This window comes from Corvus brachyrhynchos, unplaced genomic scaffold (assembly GCF_000691975.1).
Source record: "Corvus brachyrhynchos isolate BGI_N302 unplaced genomic scaffold, ASM69197v1 scaffold229, whole genome shotgun sequence".
NCBI lineage: Eukaryota > Metazoa > Chordata > Aves > Passeriformes > Corvidae > Corvus > Corvus brachyrhynchos.
Genome location: NW_008240042.1, coordinates 4,718,431 through 4,738,722, shown reverse-complemented (window position 1 = coordinate 4,738,722; position 20,292 = coordinate 4,718,431). Strand labels below are relative to the sequence as shown.

Sequence of the window (20,292 nt, the reverse complement as noted above, 5' to 3'; positions counted from 1 at the left end):
TCAGTGAATTTGCAGCATCTATGGTTCATCCTACTAACTTCCTCTGGAAACAGCCTTGGACTAAGGTAAGTCTTAAGGTGGTGCCTATTTCCAAGCCAAAGTTGATTGCATACACATGGTGAGTGCAAGGCAGGTAGAGTGCTCTCATCCTTTTCCCATTTCACTGTGGGTTGATTGATCACTGCCTGTGAATATCTTTTAGCAAAGTTTCTATAAATTAATGTGTGGATTAGTTCATGGGTGATTTTGTGTGGTTTAGCCTCGTTTTCATAGAAAAAAAATAACAACAATTGAAATAATCTTTAAAGGTCCACAAACAATAAATGGTCTCTCCTCAGCTTTCTTGGACAATATTACGGAATCACAGAAAAACGGAGTCCAAAGGGACCTCTGGAGATCACCTTCATTCTGGTTTTTGATTTAATTGTTAAAGTGGAACACTTATCCTCTATCAAATTTAGTCCCATTGGAGCCCATACAAAGCAAATGTGTGCTTATGAGTGCTTTTCTGACAAAACCCTTCCTAAATGAAGGACTTGCAGGACTTTTCAGTACCTTGGCACACTATGATAATGGCCTGCTTTAATCTACACCACTTGTCATTGAGTTTATTTGGATTCTTAAAGAAAATTGTGCATTATCTCCTTTCTCAACATGTTTAATTTTATTTTAGTACACCAAATAGCCTGGACAACCACAGAAGTCACACAAAGTAATAAAAAACTGTGGTATGATCTATCCATAATACACACACTAAACTTGTATAAGACAGATACCAGAGAATAGTAATTTCTCATTTATAGCTCATCCCTGTAAAATATTTGTTATCTATTACTTCAGTGGGATTAAGGCTGCTTTTCTGCAACAGGAGTTCATGTATTAAGTAAAACAAAAAAACACAGAACCTCTTCAGGTGTAAAACACTTTAAAATCAATGAAAATCAGGTAATGCAGTGTCATACAGGGCAAAGGGGAGGAAGCTCTGTGTTAGTAGCATCCTAAATTATAAGTACTCCCAAAATTGAATTACAGAAGGCTAACTGGCATTTCTATGTAATTGCTATTGTAAATTATATCTAAAAGATAAATGGATCCTCCTAAAAATTCTTAATACACATAGTGCTAGCAAGTTTAAGCATTAGTGTATGCGTATTAAAAGCAATAATAATTTTGTTCTAATTAGTCTTATTCCATATTAATTCTTATCATCTGTCTCCTGCTCTTGATCATATGAGTAGAATGATATGGAAAAGCACATGATCTTAAATAATACTTTTTTTCATCTTCTGCAACTCTTTCCTTCTGTACAAAACACATTTTCTATTAGCAGACACAGGAATTGTGTTTATTTTTGTAAAGGGAAAGCTAAAATTCTGACAAGATTTATAAATATCTGGGCTGATTGACACAAAATATGTGGGGTGACTGGGCAAACTGACCAATTATAACATAGCTTATACAGTAGCTATGTCTACAAATTGTTGTTTTGTTTTACACACTGAAGGAAGCAAACAAGATTAATTTTTCAAAAGGTTCCTTCTAATATTTTACTGTGATAGTTTTTGCCTTTTTGCCTTTGTGAGTCTTTTACCACTGTGAGTCCTTTACTATCATAAGTTGCTGCCTTCAAACTCTTCTGTTGTTTGTCCAGGTTCACTCTAATTTCCTTTCCCTTGGTATCTGCTAAATGTTTTAATGGGGCTTTTTATTCTTTTCTGTAACAGGTAGACAGGATGCTTATGGCAATGAGGAGGAACATTGTTACATCAGGCACATGGGATTAGATATCGATCATATTTACAGAGATGTGAAAAGTGGAGCTATGCCTATCAGTGGATGGGAATCAGCCTCTCACCTGTAAGTGTAGGTCAGGAAGAGAATATAAAAAATACTGATATTTAACGTTAGCAAAAACAACTGCTAGGTATATGACCACCAGATTATGTTTCTACTGTGTAGATAGAACAGTTAAAGTTCTTAGCTTGAAGTAAAGGTTTGCAAAGCCCTGGGAAATTAAGCTCAGTCCCCTGCAGTGCTTTTAAAAAAATCACTGTTAATATTTAATTATGTCTACTCTCTAACCTTTGAGCATTAGGTAGTGAACAGGGTTAGCAGTATGGAAAACAGTCATTTTAGGCTGGGAATTAATTTTGAAACTGTAAATTAAGATTCAGTCTAATATTTCCAGTCATCTGACCTGCAAACTAATTAGAAGAGTCAAAATATAAAGCAAAAGAGACTTTTAAAGGATATGTCAGCTGTTCCTTGGCATATGGTGTAAGAGAATTACCATACAAGAATGTGAACAGTACACAAAAGGTTAATGGAAGTGGGATTTGTACAGCCATAACTGATTCTTCTACAACAGGTGAGAAAAAAAGGCTATTTGGACAAAGACTTTTAAAGTCCTTTTGCATTTGTATCTTTCCATCTGAATGGAAAGAAAACACTAGTATCTCTTTTGATTTAAATTACTAATTTCTTGGAAGGGTCCAAAACTTATCAAAGAAAAAATAATTCTGACTAAGAATGAGCTATCAGAATGAGTGAAATAAGGACAAATTCAGGCTGAAAGGAGAGAGCAGCCCTATGGAGCAAGAAGTGACGATGTTGGTGGATGAGAAGGTTGGGTTTGTCCAGCCTGGAGAAGAGAATAGTCCAGGGAGACCTTATAGCAGTATTGAAAATGTGTATGAAGGTATGTAAAAATGTATCTCTCATGGCATAGCAAAGTGCTTTATAGTAGCAACAAACTTGAGGTTAAATGTTTTGGGTTTACTGCTTTTTGCCCTTCTTTACACACATATTCACATGCCTGCAAATGCACATATTTCTGGCTCACCTTTCTTGTATCTAGTTGAGCTGTAGGTCCTTTTTTTTCTTTTAAAAATTACTAGGATTAATTAAATACCTTTAAACAAGGAAAGCAACTCACAAAAGAGAATCATTCTGTTATCAAGGCACCTGTGATTTACATTTATCACATTAAAAGAAAAATAATAAATAGTGGTCATGTTACATGTTAAATATAAGACAATTCTCCTTACACTATATGAATTCACACTGAGCCAAAAATTAAATTAAAAAACAATAATAGGATTGCTATTCTTGTTGGCTGTCAGCAAGACTTGGGGAACCTAGAAAATAAACATTTTTTCCAAGAAAATAACCTCAAATAAAGCCCTATAACAATAGCTGTATAAGCAGTAGTCTTCCTACTCATTTTAATTCCCAATTTAATTTATCTAGACTCTGATATCCCAGTATCAGTGAGCAGGTTGCAGTTGTCTCTGCTGAGTAGTGTTGGCCAGGACTCTGCATGCATGAAAAAGCTTTTTGGTTTGGTGGGGCAGAACCAAACCCTTATAAAGACAGGGACTTGATGACCAAAACTGAAAACTGCTCTAAGATCTTTAATGGACACTACCCAGCTTAGAAGATAACTTCCTTAATATTTCCAGTGTCTCAGTTTAGTAGGATGTGGCCCTGAGGACTTGGTTTGTGATTTTGACTATAACTGCTTGAATATGGCCTAGCTCTAAAAGACAATGAATGTCAAGTTGCAGGGAATAGGAATAAGCTTTTGCTGTAAAGAAGGTATTCCACAGCTATTCCCTTTTCTATGTTTGTGTCTTCCTGAAGTACACATGAAATCAGGAGTTGGCAGGCAATCTACTCAGTATCTTAAAGCTGTTTGGCAGAGTCTACCTAGACACTGGAATGGTGTATTTGGAGCTGTGGTGCTTTTCTTCAGCAATGTTTTCAGTTTCAACAAAACTGGTTTGCATTTTTTGGAACACAGCAAGGGACAGAATATTCCTTCTAGCCCCTGCAATGCATGAATAGAATTCTCTTTTCTTTGTAGTCAATGACTTTCTATCAAAAAATATGACATCTCTTATCTCTGTGATGGTCTACACAATGTCATTTGTGGAACACTGCTCTCCTCTAAAGCTTAAACATTGCTGGGACCTTTATCCCATTTATGTCCTGGTTTATGTATCATATAGTAAAATGGATAAAATTAAATTAATCATAACTCAGTAGGTGGTGGCAATTCTAAACCAGTCCCTTTGTCTTTCTGTCATGATTTAACCCCAGCCAGCAACCAAGCACCACACAGCTGCTTGTTTACTCTCCCAGCAGCAAGACCAGAGAGAGAATTAGAAGGGTGAAAGCTAAAACACTTGTGGGTTGACATAAAGACAATTTAACAGGTAGAGAAAAAGCCACAAATGGAAGCAAACCAAAACAAGGAATTCATTCACTTCTTCCCATGGGCAGGCAGGTGTTCAGCCACCTCCAGGACATGTCACATGTAATGGTTACTTGAGAAGACAAACACCATAACTCCAAATGTCCTCCCCTTCCTCCTTCTTCCCCTCAGTTTATATACTGAGCATGATGTCAGATGGTCCAGGATATCCCTTGGGTCACTTGGGGACAGCTGTCCAGGCTGTGTCCCCTCCCAGTGTCCCACGCATCTTCAAATTCTTTGTCAGCATGACAGTACAAGGTGCAGAAAAAGCCTTGTCTCTGTGTAAGTCCTGCTCAGCAATAACAAAAACATCTCTGTATTATCATCACTGTGTTCAGCACAAATCCAAAACACAGCCCCATAATAGCCTTGTGAAGAAAACTAACTCTACCTCAGCCAAACCCATCATGCTTTCACATATGTAGCTTCATTCACTTACCTGTGACTTACCTGTGAGGTGCAGCCATCAGCACCTCAACATTGCCAAGTTAAAAGTAGCTTGGTGTCTGTTGCTGTTATCTTCAACATCGTCTGCCAAAGGAGGACAGCATCACATAACCTGGTTTGGTGCCCAGCAAAATAATGCAATTTGACAGAATGCACCTTTGAGGGGGTTGATTGACTGATTTCTGTTGATGTAGCTGTTGGGCAGGTAGCCTGAATTCTGATGGATTATTTGATGAGATAAAGGACTGACTAAAAGAGGGTAAGTATAACTGCATGAGTCACATCTCTCGATTATCCAGTAATCTCCCAGCCCTAAACATAGACTGGAGGGTTCATATGGTTTCATGTGCCTTTCTGATATTTTTTTGGCTCTGTTTTTTAGCACATTTTGTGCCTGTTTTGTCTCTTTGGTGTAGGGATGGGTACACCCTAAAGTAGTGTCTATATGCTTTATCTGGTATTTAGGGCTTACAAAACTCATGCTGATGCCTCAGGAGTTTAACCTCATACAGTTCCCTGTTTCTCCTACTTCTTCCCACTGCTGTAGCTATATGCCAGACAGACAGAATTCTGGGCTTATGATGATGAAAACTATTTGCATGGTAAAAGTAGGAGTGTTATTGATGACACATAAACACATGCATGCATTCCTGTCTAAAAGGAATACAGCTTTCTCCTCCATGATACTCGTCTCAACCCCTGGGCAAAATATTTTAATTACATTGATTTCACAGCATTTTAGTTCCTGTTCCTAATTCACACTAGCATGCACTACTAAAAAATGAAGCCCTTGTCCCCTAGGGAGGCTTTTCTTCCAGATTTTTCTTGATAGAATATGTCAACTTATGCTTTTCTTATTTTTTCCCTCTCTGTGTTCCTGGTGCTGTTCCTTCATATATTCTCTTTCAGGCCTAAAACAAACAATAAGTTTTGGGATTCTTTACAGGCTAGAATTGTGTGCTATACTTGAAACTAAACTGCATTATTTATTAAGGGTTTGGTTTTTTAATTTGCTTTGATTTGGGTTTTAGCACTTCTTTTGAGGAACTTTAAAATTCTTTGAAATATGGTATCCACATGTTTACTTACCAGCCGCTATTTATTAATTTTCTGTCTTCCTAACTGTGAATATGCATGTTTTTCTTCATTTTTTACTGCTGGTAGATGACCCATGTATTTATCCATTTTAAGTCCAAGTACACCTTCCTGTCAGTTCCACAGTCCCAAGTCTTTATTAGCAATGGAGCATGTGGGTCCCACTGACGGGATCTTTGCTGCCAATGTAAGTAGACAAATAATTTTCATACCAATTGCAAAAAGAGAAAACAATCTTTATAGCATAAAGTTTAGGAGGGTTTTCAGTCTCAAAATGAGCCTGAATTTTTGCAGGCATTTGCAAATGCCTGTGGGTCAAGGAAACATAATGAAACATTAAGAAATTGCCATCATAAGGTGTAACTAATATTGCATCCATAAGGTTCTTACATGTTTTTATTTTAAATGCAGATTCTGTCAATGAAATTGTATTTTCATTACTTTATTATGCCATAGTTATTGCTTTCCATCTTTCCAGACTTGGCACGTGGTAAGGACAGGGGTCATTTTAGTCCCCTGAAAGTGCGGCTGAAATCAAGTACCCATCTTCTGCTGAATTTGTGAGTGACACACGTGTTTTAGGGAAGATCTGCAGAGTGAATACAGCAAATGGTCAAAAATATATTATGTCACTGTTATAGAAACCTTTCCATTGAAAAATCAAGACCCATCAAGAAGTCATCTCATCTAAATGTAACTAAATATCACTGTAGCCTGGGGTAGTTATTGAGACTTTCTGCACTGTCCGTGGAGGAATCTTTGAACTGGTTTGGGTCATCTTTCCACTACTGAGAGAAGAGTCCAAGACCAGGGGAAAAGTGTTTCTCTAGCATAAATGACAATCTCTAGCACTCAGATTTTAGGTAATATGGATCCCACCTTTATTTTCTCTTCCTTCCTGCTGTCTCTCAGGGTCAGGCCTATTTTTTTTCTGGCCAAGATACAAATGCAAAGACATATTTAGTGTGTCTCAAGGATGGCGAGGGACTTTCAGATCTATCATTCTGTGTTAAGCTAGAAGTCATGGGAGGATACTTTTGCAAAGGAATATTTATGTGAAAATCCTTGCATAGATTTTCTTCTGTTGTCTGAGAGGTGATTGTCTTCCCAGTCCCTTGTCTGTGTCTGTTCTGTACCCAGGGAGCTGTCAGTGTGAAGCATGGCTGTTATCATCCCTTTTCTGACTCTGTGCCCTTCTAAAGAAAACAACAGCCATGAGATCCAACTCTCCAGGCTTCTGTCACCCACAGTGCTTGTAGCCCACACAGGAGAGCAAGGAGTATATTTATTCCTTTTCAGGACCTTGCAGATACACAAGGCTTTCTACAAACTTATCCATGTATGATATAGCCTGTTCCTTCGGGCTAACCAGAAAGGGCTTTAATTATTTCTGGTTTTCTGTGGTTAACCTCGTTGCCATTGGATTCAGATAAACTTTACCACTGTGACTTAAAAAATTGTTTAAAGGCCATTTGGCTGATCTGAATAACTAGCTACATACATTACATACATTATATTATTATTAATAATAATAATACAACAACTATAATAAAAATAATAGTATATAAAATTAAAAAATAAATAAAAACAATGTTGGGAATCACTAGGAAAGAAATAGAGAAGAAAAATGAATAACACCTTTATGCTGCTATAAATTATGAACTTACATTGTCAATATGATGTGTTGTTCCTTCCTCTGCTTTTTTTCCCCACAATTGATACGGTAAAAGGTGATCAGAAGTCTGGAAGCATCACAGTAGTTTTCTGGATGAATAAGCTTTGACTCCTCAGCTTTGAAAAGACATGACTCTGGGTGACATGACTGGAGTCTCTAAAGTCAGGCATGCCAGGTGAATACAAAGTGACTCTGCACTGTTGCTTCTGTCAAAAGAACACAGTCGCAACAAGTTTAATTTGGGGAGAATTATGAGAACAAACAGAAAGAGATGCTTCTTCACCCAACAACTAGTTAAGTTTTGTACAATTGTCATTGTTTGAGGATGTTAAAATTTTACATGGTTGCTAAAAGCAGCTCATGATTTTTGCAGAAGAAAAATACATCAGTGGTTCTTAGGTGCAAAGTCAACAGGTTTACGTCCAGAAGTCATTTAATTACAAGTCGTTGAAGACTGGGAAGGTTTTCTGGGAAAATATTGCTGTATATTTGCTTAGTTCTTGGATTCTTCCCTACTAGCTGTTATCAGAAATTGATTACAGAACAAGAAAGCTGTTTGACTTGACCCATTATAATTAAATTTTTCCATTGCTTCTCTCTGCCCAAAGAAATTTAATTTAGCTGTGATCACTGATTGTAGTCACAGTAGTGACTGTGTTCTGGCTGTCATTAAGTTAGAATAACTATCAGCCCTGACATCCTGCCCTAGTTGTTCACTGCCATCCTTTCACCAGTGTTTATGGTGCCCCTTACCCTGGGATAACTGAGCACAAATGCAGGTGTAGCCATTGCCCATCCTTTTTCTGTCAAAAAATCCAGATTTAAAAGAAACAATTTTTTTGTTATCTTGCATCACTTGTGCTGGACTGAGTTAGGAGAGGGAGTAAAATAGCAGGTTTGCTGCCTGGTTCTGAGTAAGCAGTGCAGTTGTCAAGCATGCTAATTATGCAGACTAATGCAAATTAAGCTCTCTGAGTTGAACATCCTTTTGCTCCCCACTGTCTACTCTGCCTCTGCCATGAAGATCAGGTCCCCTGTGGCAAGACTGACTAATGCACATGCAGAACAGCTCCTGCAGCACCACATTCCAGACATTAGAATTGACTGGGATCCATTATGGGTTACCTCTGAGTTGAACTGAGTTGACTTGGAATATGCTGCAGAAATAGACCCATATACAGCTTTACCCATGGCTGAGTTGAGAATATTTTGCTTGATGGAACAACAGCCTTTGTTCAGATAGCCTTGGACAGAAAACCACACTGTGTAAGAGACAGAATCAAGCTTGGAAATATGTGACTCACCTTTAGCTCATCTAGGGTGGGAGTCGGGATCCCAGATTAATGCATTTTAGGACTGTGAAAAAAGGTGCTTTGCTAACAGTAAGTCTCTTTGCTACCTGCTAGTGCTTGCATGGGAGAAATGAAAATAAATGTTAATGGTCTTGAAAGAGATTATCTTTTGTGCCAAAAAAATTCCTTTAAAGAGTCAAAGGTTTAAAACCACAGGTCAGATTGTTTTATAAAATGAAAAATAAAAAATCTGCCCTAGAAAAGAACTGATTTTTAAAATTTGTTTCCAAACTAAAACCTTAATTGTATTTTTTTTTATTATTATTATAAGCTCAAGATTTAAGAATTCCAATTAGGAAGTAATTAGTATGTAATTTCCCATTTTAAATAAGTCTTATTTTTTTTAAGAGGCACTCCACCCCGTATTTTCCACTCAAAATAATTTAGAAGTTTATCTCTTGAAGTCAATTTTATTCTAATTTTATCCTTTGGTACTCAATTCTAATTAAATTTTCATACCAGTTTTACTGCTCCATGTCAGAATCTGAGTGCTTTGGAAAAAAGCATTTTCAACCCCAAACTCATAATTTCTGATCAGGTTTTCTTTTCTGCTGCTGTTTTGTTACCTTTCTAGCAATGTAACTGTAATTTATATGGTAAGAGATATTGATTTTTTTTGAATTTTCCATGTTTTATGTCTTGGTAATAAAATGCAAGCACTTTTATTCTAATAAATGTGTTTTAAAGAGTTTCCCATACCTTTAACAAACAGTGGGATAAAACCCCAGAGTTCCTGATTGGGAAAACATGAAACATGTGCTAATGAAATGCCAAAAATGAGACGCTTGATCAGAGTGAAATTCATAGCTGCTCAGGGAACTCATAGCTGATATAATTTTCCCACAGGTCATGTGTAAGTGCTTTTTTTGTCTGCAACAGTGCCACCTATGGGAGTGGATGTCATCTGTTTGCATTTCTTAAATCTGCCCTCAGTGTCCTTTAGTCCTTTAAAAGTCACCTTAACACAGCGGCTGGACCACATAGTGGTTGATTTATATGCTGTCACCTCTCCATTCTTCTGGGAATCCCTCAGGTCTACCAGGATCCCCATGGTTTTACATACAGACATCTAAAGGCACTGTGTTGTCTATGCAAAATCCAGGACGTGTTTATGTTGTCTTTTTCGGAAAAGTTCTTGGTGCAAAAAAAGGCATCCCCTGAGGTAAGCTGCTCTTCTGCAAAGCACAGTCTTTGCTGTTAGGGGTTAGAGAATAAAGACTTAGAATGGCCAACTCCTTATCTCCTCTATAATTTCTAAAAAACAGATTGGTTTTTTTGAATGCATATTGTGGGATGAATTAAGACAATGCAAAATTCAAAGTGCGGGGCTGCTTCTTTTAGTTGTATTTGCATTTTTATCTCACATTCTTGTTTCATGGTTTGCATTCTTTTTTGAAAGAAATGTTGAATTTCAAAAGAAATTAGATTATTCCCCCCTAAAAATACTCATCCTCTGCAAATTGCAGTTGACCCTTATATTTTCAGCATCCTTAGTGTCCCATCTGAATGATGCATAAGGTGATGCTCAGTACTTGCTTCAGTTAGATACAATATTCCTGAGGAAAAAAACATCTTGAAGAAGATGTATTTATATTTTCTTTTCCACATACCTTTTCAGAATCTCAACATATTATAGAAGAAAATTTATTAATGGTGAAATCAGGAGTAGTCTTTTCATACAGCTTTATTTTCGTATTCAAAATGCTAAAGACTCTGCAGAAGTGCCTTAATCTCATCCTGGCTTTCTGGCAGTAAAATCCTTGTTTCTTTTCAATCTCTTCAATGTCAGTCAGGTTTCACAGAACTGTAAAACAGTCCAGCTGAAAATGGACCTTGAAAGATCATCAGGTCCAACGTTTTTTGGGAAAGGGAATCACCTTGACATTATCTAGCACACTGTACCATTGCATCCTGAAAAACTCCAAATTTGCCTTTAAAAAACAACAAAACAAATAATTTTTTTTAAAAAATCTCCAGTTTGTACATTGCTGCAAGACCCAGCTGCAGAGGTTTTGGGTAAGTCTAATGGATGGACTATCATGGATATGTGCTAAGCATTTTAGAAGATAGAAAAGACTGACTGTATTTTCATTGCTTGGATAGCACTGATCAGGTGGGAGGATATCCTGGAGGGCGGACCCCTGTGAACACCCTTTTTAAATGCACAACAAGGAAAATTAGTAACAATATCTGCAAAAAATATAACAGTAAACTATATTAGTAGTTTTACTGACTTTAAAGTGGCTGATGTCAGTGGCATTTAAGGAATTATTATGTAAGCAAATAGCCATGCATAACTGAAATCATCAAAGGATTGGTTGTGTTTGGTGACAAAATGATAAAAATTAAGCGCAGTAAACATATACCTTAAATCAAGCAACGGTTTCTCAGTGCACAGCATGAGGTGAAGTCTCTTAGACTGGCTTGTGGAGGAAGTAATTAGGTAATGTATTTAATGAATCTAGAGTGCTTTGAGGAATATGAAGTGCTTTATAACTGCTAGGAATTTTATTTCTTAATTTCTTAATTGTGTATTTATTTACTTTTAACTGATGTAAATTCCAAAGCACATATAAAAAACATCAATAGCTTACTTCTTCAGGATCTCAGTCTCAGAACTTCTTGTGAAGTAGTGGGGAGGGTATTTCAATACTTTTAATTTTAATAGTTTTGTACAAATTGAAGCACCTTATTTCTATCCTCAAATGATTTCTGCTTGTGTTGTAATGAGTCACTAGGAAAGTCTGATGCAAAAAATATAGAACACTCTTAGGGACAGAACCCCATAGACACTCACACACTAACCAAGAGAACTTCTCTTGCATTTTGCTTTTCTGTATTACTCAGTAAGGATCCATACAGACCACACAGAAATTATCTGAGGGAATACAAGAACCCAGGATCTCCTTCTCTCTAGAAAGTAATTGCTCTGCCTATCAGTCTTACAGACCCATCAATCAAGTAATTTTCTTTGATTCTCTCATTTTCTTTCTTCTATAAGCATTCGCTATGGGTACAAGATGTGCAGAGAAAGGGAACACCTTAGACTTGTAGATTACTACAACTCTGCAGGACATATGTGTGTTCTAGGAGTTTTTACTCATTATGGCTAGTGACATCTCTGAGATCATAGTGCTGAGGTTGTGGAAAATTGAACGCTCATGGAATTTTGTTGCCTCTTGGGTGATTTCAATTAGCAGAACAATTTAATTATCAAGGGACTAAATGTAATTTGTATCCTCAAACTCTTGCTTTGAACCTCCTTGTTAACTTCACTAATTAGAGTATCAGCTGTTTATAGTAAACTCTGAAAATTACCCCAGACTAATATGAACTGTAACAAAAAAGCTGCTCCTAAATATTTTCTGGACTTAGCAATGATCTCTAAATTCATGGTTTCTGAATTCCAATGGAAAGCTCCAATCTTTCAATAGGAGTGACTTTTGCAGTATACTTTGCTTCTGTAATAATACTTTCCCTTTTGTTCTTCTTTCTCCCAGTTGCATATTAATTTGCTTCTTCTCCCATTACCCTGCTGACTTTTCCATTCCTCCTTATGTGTTTCAATCACTATTATAAAGCCCAGCTGTCTGGCAAGCTCCTTCAAGCCTGTTTTCTTGTGCACCACTGAACTGATTTTGACAATAAATTGCTCATGGCTGGGCATGCATTCTGTGTGAATTAATTCATGAACTGCTCAGATAATGCATAAAGTGTTCAGTTATCTTAAATTTTCTCACAATAATAAAGTACAGAACATGCAAACTTTTTGTGCGTGTAGCCCTGTGTTCCCCTTGGGGCATTTGTTTTTACCCTCTGTTCTGCTGGCTGAATCTTCCGTCACATTTGTGTGCATCTAGACTACGGGAACTTTTCCTTGGTCAGTGAAGATTTGGTTAGAGCATACCTAGGCAAACTCAGCATTCACACATACCTAGGCACACTCACATTCACTGGGCCCTGATGGGATGCATCCACAAGTGCCGAGAGCTGACAGACACCATTGCAAGGCAGCTCATGATCATCTTGAAAGGCTGTGGCAATCAGGAGACATTCCCGAGGGCTGGAAGAAAGCAAACATCACCCCAGTCTTCAAAAAAGTCAAGGAGGACCCAGGGAACTACTGACCAATCAACCACCTCAATCCCTGGAAAGGTAATGAAGCACCTTATTCTGGAGGATGTCGCTGTCCACATGGATGACAAGAATGTGATCAGGGCAGTCAGCATGAGTTCATTAAAAGTAAATCTTGCCTGACCAATCTGGTTGCCTTCCATGATGAAAAAACTACCTGCATGGATGAGGGCAGAGCAGTGGATACTGTCCACCTCGACTTCAGCAAGGCTTTCTCTCACGACATCCTCACAGGCAAACTCAGGAAGTGTGGGCTGGGTAAGTGGGCAGTGAGGTGGATGGAGAACTGGCTGACCAGCAGATCCCAGAGGGTGGCAATCAGTGGCACAGGGTCCAGTTAGAGGTAATTGCACAAGCTTTGGATCCTATTATCAACCTGTATCACCTTGCTTAAGGATTCTTTTCTTGAGAGACAGAAGTTCACCTTTGGCTCCTTCAGTTATTGTATGTACAATATTTGTAAAACATGAAAAATGAAAATAAAATTAGTTCACTTGTAAACCACACATTTACTGACAAGCAGCTGATCTCAACTAATCCATTGCTTTATATTAATACTTAAATTACAACCTCATAGTCTCTGATTTATTGGTTTTTATAGCCTGTTTCATTTTCAGCTGCTGACTGGGAATTTCTTTTTATAATAAGCTTTTTATAATAAGCTTTTTTTTTCTTATTGAGTAATTATGATGTGTTGCATGGGAACGGGCCAGGGTTTTTGAAAAAGTCTTCATTTTTCAAAAGATTGGAAAGCATTTAGAAATTGACTAAAGATCCCCTGACATTTTCAGAATGAAAACAGAATTTTTGTTTTTATGTTTGCACTTATTTTCTTCCTATGATCCTCAATCATTTTTGTTTCAAAGAATAAAAAGGTCAAACCAAAATGCTGTGGTTTCAAACTAAATGTTTGAAATTATTTGGTTGTGACCTAACAAAGAGTTTATGAAAAAAAATTATAGTTCTTACATTTCATCCCAAGGAAAACAATCGTAGCCTGACTAATGTTTCTTATTTGGGAAAATCCATTTTTTCACCATGTTTTTTTAACTTTCATATTCACTTTTGTCCAAATCTATTATATTTGCCTTCTTTTCAAAGAAGAGAAAGAAAATGTCTTGAAATTGCCTGGTAGCACAAGTTATTTCATGACAAAATATAAATTTTCCTTTTTCCCCTTAACTATATAATTACTAAACACCCTGCTTTGAAAAATTAAAACAAATACTTCCATTTTGAGATATTTTCTCATGCAGACAGGAAAATGGCTATGGATCACGGACTTTATTCAGCCTCCTCTTTATTCTGGTCGTTTTTGATTAAGAAACTCTTCACTTCTAATAACTAAGTAACACTAATATGCTCTAATGCTTTAGTTAAGTAGACTTTATTGCATCCTGGAGGGAATGCTGTACTCTGGGTTATTGGTTTGCCTCTCACAGGAATAGCAGGTCATACAAGTGTGCTGACTATTACACAATACACAGGCCCAGTTCTGCTTTTGGATATTACAGCAGGTTTGCAAGGCTGAGTACCAAATGAAGCAATAGAGTACCAAGGGGAAATCAAATCAAGCAGTTTTACACTTCCAGTGACATGAAGAAAGGATTACTCTTGTTCTGTTCATACTGAAAAGCAATTATTTTGTAATGATGATCACAAATTATCCTCGTAATAATGAATCTTTGCTATGGTTTTAAATAGTTCTAATTTATTGCCCATATTTGGCATATTATTGACAAACATTACCTAGAATGGTATTACTAACCATCCCTGCAGTTTTGTCAAATTGGGAACTGTTTTATAACCACAACAGTTACACAATCACGTAGATACCTTTATAGAACAAACAGATAAAAAGCAAAAAAAAATATTTCCCTAAAGCTATTAGGAAGGAATGGACGTCCTTGAGGACAGGTAAACCTGAGCTAATGCTGGGAAAAAGGGAAGATGGGTCATCCTTAAGGTGCTAAGGTACATCCTGCAGCACAGCAGAGAATTGTGGTGTACAGGGATGTTTCCTGAGCCAAGAAAAACCCTGAGTAAAGACAGATTCTTTAAGAGGGCCTGTAGGGATAGGCCAAGGAAGAATGGTTTTAAACTAGAAGAGAGTTGATTCAGACTATATGCAAGGAAGAATTTTTTACAATGAGAGCGTTGCAAAACTGGAACAGGTTGCCCAGAGTGGTTATAGATGACTCATCCCTGGAAACATCCAACATTATGTTGGACAGCACTCTGAGCAACCAGATTAGTTAACCATGTCCCTGCTCATTGCAGGACTAGATGATCTTTGAAGGTCCCTTCCAACCCAAACATACCATGATTTTGTGATTTTATGTGTTTTGCAGCCACAGGTGGTTGTCCCATGTCCCAAAGGTGTCCCTGCTTCTTTGGCTTACCAGATGGTCAGTAAGGTCAGCCAGGGCTCACTATTGAATGGGTGACCCTGTACAGGCAATGAGGGCAGCAGCTGCAATGGCCAGTATGGTATTTGCAAGAGTGGCCTGCAGATCAGTTGTGGTCTGCTACTGAAGCACAGGAGATGCTACCAGTTCCTGTTCTCAGCACTCAGGAGACTAACTTAAAGGTAAACCAAAAACACTTTTTAAGGGGAATTCTCATTTCACTGCTGCAAGCATCTTTCTGTGTAGCAAGAGTGAGTCATCTGGGGAGATCATGACAGGCAGAGGTAGGAGCAGGACAACAACTGAGATGACAAACTATGCACTGTGGCACTCTGAAATGGCCTCTGAGTGGCTCTCTGAGGGAACTGACAGGCTTTGTGCTACTGTCAGCTCCCTTTGCCTCCTGTTCACAGATGGCAAGCCGACGAGAAGGGAAATAGCTGCACTTATCAAGTCAGTAAAAGATTTATATCAGGAGGTGGGATGCCTGCATGGTGTGGGAAGTCATGGTGTAGAAGCACTAAGTAGTTTTAAGCAGCTGCAATTACATGATCTCAGCTAATTACTGCTGTTATAAATAAAACAGCTGAACAGTAATAAAATACAAAGAGCTAGGCTCATGTCAAACCCTGCATCAGTGAACACAGTGAAGAAAAGCCATTTTCACTGTCCTTCACAGAGTCTGGAAAGAATAATGTCCCTGTTTTGAGTGGGAATAATGAGTAGAAGTCAGCTCACATGGAGCAGGGACCCTGCTGCTGCCTCTTCATGGTTGGTGGAACCATCATGGGGACAAATGTCCCAAGCCTTCAGAGAATGCAGGCCTGACAGGGAGCTTATTTCTTGCTGGAGACAGACCTTGCTGCATGTCTTGGCTGTTTTCAGGTTTTGGAATCTGAAACAATCCATATGGGCCTTAGGTTTTCTGAGTTCTTATTTTTGATGAAAATCTACTTGATTGACATAACTGACATAACTGAGAACTCAGTGTCATCCCGACTTTGAAATAATTCTTCTCCTGCTCTGAACATCACCATCCTGATCTCAGTTCCATCACTGAATTCAATCATTGAAAGGATTCAAATCCAGATCCTTTTCATGCCTACAAGCACGTCCTTATACATCAAAGCTATCCTTCAGAGACACAATACAATAAAAATTTAGAAAAATAAATTAATAAAACTGCTTGTTCCTTTAGACTCTGGCCTGAAGTGTCAAATTTCCTGTCTATGCCAAACATATCTCCAAACTACTTTTTTTTGCCAAACCTCAATGTCCTATGGAGTTTTGTAATTTACCCAGAGTAGGTATTTGGTATATATTCTAATATGAACAAGTAATGGGAAAATGTACCAGGAGCAAAATATGGATAACATAAGGACATTTTACTTACTCCCTACACAACAGCACCTTTCAGGATCAGCAAACCTAGCCCCTTTGCCTGTTATCATCTGCTGCTGTTTTGCTGATGTGAAGATTTTCTTATTTCTCAGCAACTTTCTCAATGAAAATAGAGCAAGACCTCAGACGCACCTCAGGATCATACTCATCCCGCTTTCTTTCTCCACCTTTTCCACTGGCAGTAAGTATGCCATGGGCAGCAGTCCTCCCTTACTCTAATTCAGAGAAAACACCACTGCAGAGACACCACAGCAGTATGAAGAGAGCAAATGATACATTTTACAAGCTGGTTGCACAGAGTGTTAAGTGCAGACAAACTATTTAATAAAATAAATGCATAATGGCTGTAAAGCAGTTTCTGAAGATACTTAGAAATGTGCTCTCTGAAAATGTTAGTGTAATCCTAAGGGTGCTTAAAATAATACTCTTATAAAAATAGCAAAAGTGCTGTTTATAAATTGATTTGTAGAGTATTAGCTGTACTTTGTCACGCTATTGGAAGATGATCAGCTTTAAGGCACAGATAAAACCCTCACTGATCTTTCTGAGAGTTTACTCAATATTACGTCACGTTTACAGCTCAATTATTTGGATGAAGAAACTTTTAAGTACTCCTCATATGAACTCTCATGCTGGAAATATGGGATGGTAGCATACTTATAATTCCTTTACCACAATCAATATTAGCATGGCCATGTCCCAGTATTAAGATAGGGGCTCACTGCTTTGTAGACAGCATAGGAACTGTGCCCTATGGACTCCTCCAATTTCAAGCATTTTGCTGTTGTGAAGGTACATGGAGACGTGTCATGACGCATGAAAGACATGATGTGTTTATGAAGATATGCAAAACAAAACAACAACAACCATTGTGGGAGGCAATAGCTTCTTGTGTATCTCCATGGCTGGCTTTCATCCTCCTTTTGCTGTCCTGCTTTCCTCTTGGTTCTGCTCTTTTCAGCAGTTTCAGCAGTAAGCTATCATTTATCAGGAAATCATAGGATGTTTTGGGTTGGAAGAGACACTTAAAGGTCATCTAGTCCAACCTCCTGCAGTGAGCAGGGGCATCATCGACTGGATCTGGTTGATCAGAGCCCTGTCCAACATAACACTGAATATTTCCAGGGATGAGTCACCTACAATCTTTCTGAGCAACCTGTTCCAGTCTTTCAACACCCTTATTGTATAAAATTTCCTCCTTATATATAGCCTGAATGTATTTTCTTCTAGCTTAAAACCATTCTTCCCTGTCCTACCCCTACAGGGCCCCTTAAAAAATCTGCCCCTATATTTCTTGTAAGTTCCTTTAGGCTGCAACAAGGTATTCCTGGAGCCTTCTCTTCCCCAGGCTGAACCCGAGCTCTCTCACTGCCTTTCCTTAGAGGAGAGGTGTTCCATTCCTCTTGCATGGGCCTCTCATCCCTGTCACGATGGGAGAGTTTTGGGATGGAGATGGATGTTTATGAGGGAGCGAGACAGACCCTTGCTTTCAGCCATAACTCTTCCAAACCTGAAATATGCGCCAAAGTTTAAGAATATCACAGCACATGGTGATACTGTGAAAGTATTTCCAGAGTTGGTTTCCTTGGAAACTTTGTATAAACCTGGGAAGGGCAGGAAATGGCTTTTACCTGCCTTTAAAGGGAAATTAATAATTTCTCTTAGGAGAGATTTTTCTATTGATGGCTGGACACACTTTCATGCTTTGTTGCTTTAACTCCTGCATTGTTGCTTAGACCAATGCGAGAGGAAGCACAAACAGCATCAAATTCAGGTAGGGTTGAAAGTCTCCTTGGTGTTGATAGAAATTACTATACAGACTGCTGGTTGTTTTGCACAGGTCTTTAATCCTGAATGAAAACAAACCAAGCAAAAAAACACCCCCAAAACCAGTCTAGTCTGTTCACCTTGCCACTCAGCTGTGTGTCAGACTTCATCTACTGACTCCTATAACAAAATTATGACTTCAGTTAAATTAATGGGAAAGTTCCATGTACCCATTAAAATGTAAGATTTGCTCCTGGAAGTTTCCTGACCTAAGTGCTGGTTTCAAAGTCTGTTAAATAAAGTGCTGATTTGTCATTGCTTCAGATGTTTTAATGCCCAAAGAGACCATGCTTCAACTTCTATCGGATCTCCAAAGCCAAAACCCCATAATTTCTTTCTGGAATCCTTTTAAATTTTGGAACTGGGAACTATTTTTAGGCTGGTTTTACAAGCTTCAGTGAATGCACCAGTTTGTGGCTTGTTGCAAGAATTAACCAGTCATCTTTACAAAGAGTTGCCCAGATGGAATGAAAACCTCTAGAGATACTGATTTAGCTTACTGAACTGGTGCTGGATGAAAAGACTGATAGATACATGGTGTTTTCCTGGATCCAAGTTATTACTTGGATATAGTCAGTGTGTTTGACTGAAGTAGTTAACTACAGCATTCTCAGACATGATGGCAACCCATCAGCTCTGCCACTGCTAGTTAGCTCCATTCCAGCATCAGTAGTGATTTTGTTAACAGAGGACTTCTCAAAAGCTTTGCCAAATGGCTTGCTTTGGACGCCTAAACCTTAGAAGCAGTTTAATGTCAATACAAGTGGGCATAATAAGTTAGGTAAAAAAAATCAAATAAAATTAATTGCTCAAGTGATGTGTGAAAATAATGTGGCAGAAAATCAAACTGTACTTTCTTCTCTTTGCCTTTATATTGATTTTAAGGAAAAGCAGCAGTTTGTTTTCCTGGCTTTCTTGCTCATAACTTCTCAATCATACTCAATGATTATAACTTTGTTCCATTGCAAACATAGTTATTTTATATATGGAAAATCTAAACACATACAGATTTCTCCCAACACTTAACTTTTATTTGAGAACCCACTTTTTCTGTGCTAACACATCCAAAGTATTTTTTACCAATCACTAGCTCTGATGCACAAAAGAGCACATAATCTTTACCCGTAGTGCATACATCAAAGAAAATATTTACCTGGCATCTCACAAAAACCTAAATGACTCACCAGCAAATGTCCTACCCTTGTGTCAGTCTGCCATCAGTAGTTGCACTGATCCTGAAATAGGAGGGACATGTTCTTGCTGGTAGGATGAAGGAGAGCATTCAAAGGACTCACATGGAAAGGAACATGTTCAAATAGCCTTCGTTCTCTAAAGAACTGGAACTGAACCCAGAAATACATGCAAAATTATGCCCTCTTCTCTTCTGTCTAGTTGCTTCATCTCTGAATGCTTTGTTGGACCATTTACAATAGTGGCAGGCAGCTTTAATTAAGATATTAAATTTACTTGTTCTAATTACTGGGGTTTTTTCCCTGATTCCATTCGTTCTTGTATTTGATTGTTTCCTGCAATGTAGTCAAACAATAAATCCCTCCTACAAAAGCAGCTTTGGCTGGCTGAGTAAATTCTCTGTTTTTCTGTACCAGGTTGATATCCTACAGGCTCAATCCTTCTTTAACAATCATGTCAACTGTTTGCCAGCAGTACCTTAATTAAGGGAAGAGAGTTCTCCCT

At 38.0% G+C, this 20,292-nt stretch overlaps 1 long non-coding RNA gene across 2 annotated transcripts; it reads right to left on the bottom strand.

Moving 5' to 3' along the window:
* Positions 1–240: 240 nt before the first annotated feature.
* LOC108449112 lies at positions 241–19,907 on the bottom strand. Of its 2 annotated transcripts, none has more exons than XR_001865232.1 (3): positions 19,782–19,907; positions 7,468–7,681; positions 241–4,547 (listed from the first exon to the last, which is right to left on the bottom strand). It is a non-coding gene; the product is annotated as an uncharacterized LOC108449112 (long non-coding RNA). The 2 variants fall into 2 exon arrangements; XR_001865231.1 differs by lacking the exon at positions 241–4,547 and adding an exon at positions 5,977–6,389.
* Positions 19,908–20,292: the final 385 nt, after the last annotated feature.